We start from the raw sequence: 9,819 nt of genomic DNA on the forward strand, positions 1-9,819 counted from the left end.
ATATTTTCTTAAAATATCATAATTCACGACAATCGATGAAGATTATTTTAAAGTGCATTGATAATATCCAAAAATTAACGAACTTTGAAAAAAATTTCAAATTGTCAGAATTTAAATTTTATGATATATATATATAAAGCTTGATATTAAATCATACACATGTTATCTGTTTGGGAAAGAAAACTTTATATGTATAGTGCCGACAACGCGAGAAAACCATTGTCAACCGATGCGAAGCGGAGGTTGACAATGGTTTCGAGGGGTGTCAATTTCAACTGTTATTCTCCCAAACAGGCACTATTTATTAATTATTATTATTGAATGTCTTAATTTTAGAGAAATTTTATTGCTTTTATATAGAAATTACGTGAATTCTACGGCGAACCGTACGCGCATAATTTAGGCGCATATAACAAATCGTTACTTTACCCGTTGCCAAGCGTGTTGCTTGAGGGTAATAGAACGGATTATCAACGGCGTTTAAACCAATCAGATTACAGTATTTAACACGAAAGTATAATAATTTAAAAAAATTTTATTTATCAACATTATTATCATAAAAAACTTCAATTTTTTTTTTTACATAGATACATACCATTTGGTGGTTTATTCGAGATATTGGTAGAATTTGTTTCACCTAAAAAAAAAAGAAACCAGCAAATATCAATCTGCTTAATTAAATATGTATTAGTATAAAAAAGTATTAATTTTATTCGTATATATATTCTTAGGGTATCACAATCTGACAATCTAAGACAACTGATGATGAGAGAGTTCAAATTATAAAGCATAAATACTATTCAGCTGATTCAGTTGTCCGGATTTACATTTTAAGTTTTACAAGTAATCTACTTCGGAAATGCATCTCTATCATTCACGTGCTAAATTTATTTTAATACCAACCAATCTAATACCAGGAATGTTACATAGGGTACTGAAATTTGAATATATATACCAGGTGAAATTTATGTATCTACTGCCACCCGGTAAATTCAAAATTTACACGCGACAGTACAATAGTACAACTGTATATAGAGTCTCTTTCGTTCGACCTACCGTCACATCCCCCTGTTCCGTCGAATCTAGTGAAGCAGTCCCCAAGAGTGGATTCACACTGTGATCGGGAACAGGTCTCCAGGCAGTCGTACAGGACCGTACACTAAAAATTGATTTTCACCATCTTTCGTGACCACGAAACAAAAGTAGATAGGTTTAAAGCAAAAGATGTAAAGGAATCTGATGCAATTTTCATTAGAAAGACGACACTTTTGCGCTATAAAATGTAAGACATACCGGTACATTGTAAATTGTTTCTCAAAATTCATATTGTTTATATTGATTTGATTTGAACATATTTTATTATGCAAATATATATTTACATAAATGGATTAGGCAGCATGTTTCACAAATGTTAAAATTGAAATCTGAATGCCTTTGCTTTTATTTCAATTAAGGTGCAACTAAATTTTATTTGAAATACAGCAATCTAAACTTAACACATGGAATTGAGTGCAGAGTCTGCTGCACTGAATAACAATGTTTTTAAGAACTTCAATTTTTTAAAACAAATCACTACAGAAGAAAGTTTTTAAAGCCGAAAGCTTAAAGATAGAAGGATTGATCGAAATGTATCTTATCTTAAGAGATCGTCAAAGAAACTATCCCATTTTACAAGTATGTTGTAAATAATGTAAATATTTGTAAAACAACAATTTTCATATTGGCAGTAATTATGATTCATTTTTCACTTAATCTTTTTAAAGTATTAAAAAACTTTACATACTGAATTTGCCGTTTAGGGGGTACAAAAGCTGAGTACACATAGCCTAAGAATTCCCTATTCTACGCTGATCCCTTTTCAAAGACAGTATTTGGTTTAAAACTGAGAGTGATTTTTTTTCTGATATCTGAAAAAATCTTAAATAGTTCCTCATGTTCTATTTCGCCAATACATATGTGAACTGATAAAGACCAATAACACGTTTTTAAAACCTACGTCACAAAGCCCGGGTACAGCGGTCACCTCGAAGCAGCCAGAGCCAGAGCCAGAGCCAGAACCATCAAACATGGATTCTTCATCATCTGATACAGATCCTGGGATTTGAAAATAAAACATGCAGCGTCAATATGAAACAAAATTTTCAGTGTATTAATAATTCATCCTGTGTGTCGCCAGATGGTCCTTTTACTACCTTGCATTCCAATTATTTGTGGAAGTAAAAGCAGGACAATGAATTTCAAGTGTTCTCTCATCCTCATTGTGGAAAATAAGTAAATGAAAAAAGACCCAGATTAACAGACAGATATACATTTTTATTTGGGGTTATCTCCGGATGTCAAGCGATGCCCTGATAAACAACATATCTTTAAATATTTACATTTGCAAATATATTTCCTTATATGAACCTACATATGAGTAAAACGTCATTTCTGTAATATCAAAGAAATAATCAGAAATGTTAAAAAGTTCAACGGGATACGAACTTGCATGGTTTTGTGTTCAAATCCGTGAGGCCCGAAGGGCTTCTGAGAAGATTTAGCCACCAACCAAGTTCATACCCCGATAAACTCTTTAACATTCTGTTTATTGTTTGAGAAAGTCAAATCATATAGATTTATGCTATTACTTATAATTATTATTTTTCATGTGTGTGATATTACAGTCGTCAAACCATAAGCGCATGCAATGAACAATGCAACGTCAAAAATATGACCTTTTGACCTGTTAAAAAGGTCACCGAAGTTTGATAAACCTTAAATGTCCAATGTGAAATAATTTTAAAAGATTTGAAAGCTCAATAATGTACAATGTACTTATATAGTATATTAAATAAATGATCCCTGGTATGAAGAGTTGGGTTTTTTTTCTTCCGTCTCACTTTATTTTAATAGAGTAGAATTTTAAGATTTATCTTAAGAATATTATAAATCTATATATCTAACCAAAAAAAATGTAAAAAAGGGTGGTAATTGTAAAATCTTTGGAAAAAAACAACAAAAAACTCTTCCCTTTAATACAACTTATTTTGGAGAAAAAAAAATCAATCATGACTCATAAACTTCCAAATAAATTCAAGTATATGCCAAATCATGTACATCAAATCAAATTATTTATAACTGCTATAGATTCCTTCGAACAAAGATTTTTACAAAAGGGAATTTCGCAATATCAGTTGATATCTAAACGATTGTGCTTTCGATATTGTGCAGCTAGGTGAAACCTGGAGTTGTCAAACGCTTTACTCAGAGTAAGACTTTCTTCCTAATCCACCAAACGGGCAAATGTTTCAACTTTATTTGCAGAACTTCATCTTGCAATTCGTTTGTAACATAAACCGAAATGAAAGCTATTTTCTTTTACTGCATGAAGTTTAGAATGTAGCAATTGTATTAAATAGAAATTCATCAAATAGAATCTGATCCACAACAGAATGCAATGTAAATCACAAAATAAACAGCGGAAAATAATTTTGCTTGTAATGAGAATTAACTGATGCCATTTTTATCTTACAAATGAAGCAGCTTTTCTTTACTGACGTAACTTTTTTTTTTCGGAAGAACAAATTAAACTGACAAAATGTGTTATTGAAAGTATGCATCAAACCATGTAGGTTATACAAATAATGAAGTAGTTTAAAACAAACCAGCTGTCAAGATTAATAGAATTTATTCCTTTTAAATGGAATCAACTTTCACAATGTGAAGCTTAAATGAGGTCACGCTTTACTGCTTTTAATGGCGCGTAACGTTGACGTCATGTCCGGATTGACACTTTGTCTGATCTATCTGAAATGAATTCAATGTGACATGTCGGAAGAAAAAGTCGAGAAAGAAAGTAAATAAGATGAAAAGGATGATAGATGGTGCACTTTTTTTATGTTTTAACAGAGCCAAATAAAATAACATAGTAGGAGAAACGTATCTCTAAAACCTCAGAAGAAAAAAAAATGTATCGGAAGGGAAGTCTCCCGGACGAAGTTTATAAATTTTCATTTTATCTAAAATTTACCAATTTCACCTAATTTTTATGAACTTTATGAACCGACCCGCCCTTTCTGCACCAGACTTTCCTGTTCTCGTTTATCACTCAACTCTCAACGACGTATGATTTCTAAGCAAACAATTTATACAAAGGGTTTTGCAGTGGGTGAATGTTTAGTATGTACTAAACACAAAAGGCGCATCAGGATTTACATAAGTTTATGCATCAAACACAAACTTCCCAAGGAAAGTTCATTCTGTGCGGTTTTTTTTGTCTATAATAAAAGGGAAGGAAGAAGGAAAGAGAAAGAGAAAGATCGTATGAAATCAAATTTACATCTTTTAATCTAATTTTTTGTCAAGACGATTTCTTTGCCGCAGTACATGTACTCTCGGTTATATTTCATTATATATATGTAGAACTGGAAATATATCAGCCTAGCTCGGCTCTGTTTTCTACCTAAAAAATCTTCTCATCTCATGGAGTGTATACGTATGAAACAATAATTCTTTTAAAGAAAGATTGTTCATTTGCTTTTCTAAGTATATAACTTTCCTGCAAAAGACAGTTATTGTTGTAAATCCTGCTTCAACGGTGTCATGTTCTCCTTATTTTACTTCTGACTCGAAAAAATACAAAAAACTCTGAAAACTTGTACCCCCGCCTACCGGTAAATTGCTCCATAGTCGGACAACCAGGGTATGTTTCGCATATATTTACCTGAGTTTCTGCGATGAAATTGTTCAGGAATTCTTTTTTCTTTAAGCAGATCAACAATATCGTAAGAGCAAGAAAGACGGAAAATTACGAGATAGTTACTATATTTTGAAATATGAACACAATTGTACCTTTAGTGCGTTTTCTTCGCTTACACACAGTAGTGTTGAAACGTCAAAGCTTTGGAGTTAGCCGTGTTTGATTGTAACATCAAATAATACAACCTGTTTGCTTGAAAATCAACTTATTTCTTGGTTAACTGTAGTGCATTTTTAGAATGATAATGTTCAAGTTTAAGAATTTTTAAAAATGATTTATCGATTCATTCATTATAATTATATCTGTATCTGTCTTTGCAAAACAGATAACATTTATAACATATGACGATCTTTAATAAATGATAAAACTATGAAGGTATTTTGTGTCTTTTACGATGATTTTTTTTCTGGCATGCGTCCTACTTGTATGCATATGTTTCACGAGGTCAATTTATACTCTTCATAGAACATTAATTTATTATCTTACGATTTCAAAACCGACACGCGCGCACACACATGCACAATTGTATAAACTTTTCTAACTGGACATGCATTCTGATTTTAAAAGTTGTTTTTCTTTTCATAAGCTTTGAAAACAAGTCTGTACATTCATATATCGGTAGTCTAATTTCCTGTAGCCTTTCAGATGCAAAAAATTATAATCTTAATTTAACAGTCTAGCAATGATATCGTGACACGACTGACTATACATGAGAAACATCCGTTCTATGATCAGACAGAATCATTATGTGGATAAAAGTGATAATTTTATTTCCCTGAATTTTATCAAAATTATAAACATGTGGGCATACAGGGGGAACTCATTAAAGGAAATCCCACCTGTATGTCACTTCATAGTACGTAAGCAAACAACCCCCCCCCCCCAAAAAAAAATGAAATATTAGTTCATCTTCCAATAATACTTTAAAGTTTAAAAAACCATACCCATGTTTAAATTTTAAGGTGGTACGGGACACCTGTTGATATAAATGTGGATAAAAGTACATTACATTTAAAGGTATGTGTGCCGTATTTGGAGTAAAATTTTTGACACGAGTTTAAGAGAAAAAAAATCATCATGTTTCGTATACTTGGACGTTTCCCCAACTGTGGACCCATTAAACATGTTCTGTCCTAAGTTATTTGTCTCCAAACTTTGCTTAACGTCTGGTGAATATTTTAAAATGTGATCCGCCATTTATAGCGCCACTGCGCATGAGTACAGGAACACCCAACATTGAAAACACGATGGAAGAACAGTTTAGAATCACGTTTTTTTTTATTTCTTAAATAACATAATAGTCTTGTCTCGGATGATACTCGAAGCATTATTATTCTTATCTTCATTAATGTAGACCGATATAAATTGTTAATTATGTGTAATCAAGATTTTAGCGTCATCGACACGGTAAACGGAGTAAATACCCCCTCCCTGGGGGATGCATGTAATATTACTGAAAGTGTTTTTGTCATGATTCTTTATTCAAAATTTCTCTTTACGACAATCCACTTGTGGTTTATAACTAATAAAGTAAAGACATGGAACATGTGGAACACATGGAGCACGAACCTGACTAGCAAAACCCCTACAACGTCATGATTGAAGTTTAATTCGGCTTTACTTCCTATTCCGTGAATCTACGTGGTCTTCGATTACGATCTCCCCTATGTTCTCTATTTCTTTTTTCTTTTCTTGCCAAATCTGTTAAACTTAACAGTCTTCCCCTCCTTCTCGTCGTCACCATTGTTGTTGATGGACAGAGCTAATTTGATTGATGTCACGTGACCCATTTAAGGCGGGGTTATTCAAATCTGTTCTATTTTTTACGGCAAATAAAAAAATAAAATATTTCTTTTTTATTTCTCGTATCTTCGTTATGCGATTGCTTAGACGGCTTAGCTTATGTGAAAGTCCTATATTTAAATAAAGTCATGAAGCAAATAATCTGATCTTAGTAATGTTATTCACCAAAACATACGACACATATACCTTTAAAATACTTTATTTTCTTTAGAATTTTCAAATTTTGCAATATTTGACAAATAACATGTGTTTTAAGGTATCCAACACATAATAGCCCCAGATTCAATGGATCTGCATAACAGATATGTATGGGCTTAATACTCAGTATACTTGGACATGATTTTCATGTTTAAGTATCAGTAGGTAGGAGTGGAATGTGTCCTAATAAATGACCTTTTCCTGTTCTTGAAGAGTTGTCCCTCTTTGATTTTAATCTATAAAAATCAATTCTATAAAAATGTATATGGTATAAAATTTATTTTTAATTGTTTTTATATTCCTAATGATTAAATTCATCTTTTAACCAAAGCATATATTGATATTCCTAGTATTTACTTTTTTATTTTAAAATATATGCTTGTCCCCATAGGCCTTAATGCAATCTTCATTAATTAATAACTGCTAAGTTAGTAATATTTCTGAAAATTTATCTCGGTAAATCTTTTTCTACTCTAAAAAGCTTTGAATTAATATCAGAGCATTATAAATTATGGATATTCAGAGTTAGAAAAATTATGTCCTAATATGGATCGGATACCTTAAAACTTTTTGGTAAGGTAAAAAGTATGAAAAGCTCTAGCGGGAAGCGAGCTCATGACTTACAGATTAGTAGTTAAAGCTCTAACCCATTGCGGTACTCTGTTGGGTGATAATTTTGGGAATGAATTATACTTGATTTTATTGTTTATTTCGACAGGATATACGTCACAATATGGAGGTGTCCCATGCCACCTTAAGGTGTTCTGATGAGTCAATTGTTGACCATCCAGCCTCCTTTACATTGCAGTCAAATGTCCCGTATGACTTGAGTTTCCTTGCATTGTAAAATTTTATTTCAAACATTAATGTAAACGTACGCCTACTCACCCCACTACATGATCTCCTACCCATGAACACGGCTTAATTCTCCTCTTTCTTGCAAAGTTTTGTGGGTTTTTTTTTACTTTGATACTATGTATATGCGAGTTTCTGATTAGTTAATGTAGAGAAATATTGAAGAAATGGCTTGCAAGAAATGGTTATAACAAACAAATGAGAAAATTAATCATAGAGAGATGGAAAATTAAAAAACTAAATTAAATATAGAAAATTTCAAAAGGGTTAAATGATACATTAATTATCAATAGCTTGAGAAATAACACTACCAAAGATCCTTTTAATTCAACAATAATTAATCGAAACAAATTAATCATATAATTTTATTCTTTTGGTTTTTTTTAGATACAGTATTAGCATATAATGATTCATTACACTATATAGACATTTACAACGATGAAGAATTGGGAAAACTTCGTACGCCGTTGCATTATGCAGTAGACCTCCCTCTGAGGGAAAAAACAAAAATAACTCAATGTTTCTGTTGTAACCGACCTTTTTTAAAAACTGACTTTAAGTTTGAGAACTTAATTAAGTGGCAAGCTGAAGTGACATAGAACACATCACTGTCACTGCCATCTGTTTTACTTTTGTCAAAAGAAAAATTACTTGTAGAATTTTTATTACTTGCGTCATATACTTGATATTTGATCTTTTCAACCAACGAAACACAAAAAACAATCAGTCTTAAAAACGTTACAAAGAGAACTTCAACAAATTGTAAAAGCCGCCAAATCCAATGCATTCCTAGGATGTGATTTTGTCGGAGCTTGTACTCTTGTTGGTATACGAAAAGAGCATGTATTAAATTAGAAGAACAGGGTGCAAGCAAGGACTAGCTCAATATGCTACCTGTGATATAAACCAAAAGAAACGCAACCAAGGCATTGCTGGAATAATTGATAACTCTTTATCATGTCGCAGACATTTACCAAAGGCACCAGCTACACTCACATTAATAAACTGAAGAAACTGCTAAATTATGTTGTTACTTTGAACTTGATGGATAAATCCCTCCCATCAAAAGCAGCGTAATAAACACAATGGAAAAGGGGGATAGTCGGCGACACCGGTTAGCGAGTCCCTACAAACAAGCATTCATCACAGCGGGCACCTGCAAGTAGGTGCTTGTGTTAATTGATATCTAAGGGTGTGCAGCTTGACTTTTCTTTCACTGATACGATTACATTTAATATTTCAATCCTTATCTTGCTTGTTTTTGATATATTGTGAAAATTAGTTTAAGATAAATATTAAAATGCTAGATTCTGTGTGGATAGACATTCATTGTTTTCAACAGCTGAGCGCAGTGGGTATAATTTATTAGGTAAATAGTTTGTTTGACGTCATATTTCTTCGCAATCAAAATTAGGGGTAGTTCTGCAGGAAAAGTTTTTGTAATTGATTGTTGTTTTCTTTAAATAATTCTTTTGCACAGTGTAAATTGTGTTTACTATGCACTTTCAATGGATTTACAATATATATTCATTGGAATAAGAGGACTCAAATAAACTTATATTTATGACATGTAAAAAAGACAATACAAATTTTGGGATACAACTAGGCCTATTTGTTGACATGACTATAAGTGAACCTAGTGTCCTCGAAATTAACACTGATTTGCTTCATTACACCATTTGTTTACGTTAATCATATCACGAATGGGTGGGACTAAAAATCCACCGGTAGGAAAACTTGAGTCATTTATTTATATTATTCAACATCCTTCCGAATATATACTGACCCTGTAACAGTTGTTAATGTGTTTGCTTTATTTTTCAGCAAATATGAAATTGCAAGAAATCAATGCTGTGTTATATTTGATGCAAGAAACGAATCGTGAAATGGTAATTTTTATTCAAAAAAAACACAAAAAACCCAGAAAACATCTATGCTAATATTGTACACATTTAAAAGTTCTGAGATGTTGTACTATACTGGGTAGTCAGAACAGTCACCCTTTTTGTTTTTTTTTTTTTTCCTTTTCATTTTACAGAGGAGCCTCTAAGTATAACATACAGGTATCTCAAAATTGAAATGACTGAATGAAATTCAAAGTTATTTCTAAAATTTATAAATAAACTCATTAATAACTGCACCTTTTGTACGTCAAAGTTATACGAGTAAATTACATCAATATGACAGTCATATTAATAACTAAAGGCACTGATCTATACGGTTAA

Source organism: Magallana gigas, chromosome 3 (genome assembly GCF_963853765.1).
Source record: "Magallana gigas chromosome 3, xbMagGiga1.1, whole genome shotgun sequence".
NCBI lineage: Eukaryota > Metazoa > Mollusca > Bivalvia > Ostreida > Ostreidae > Magallana > Magallana gigas.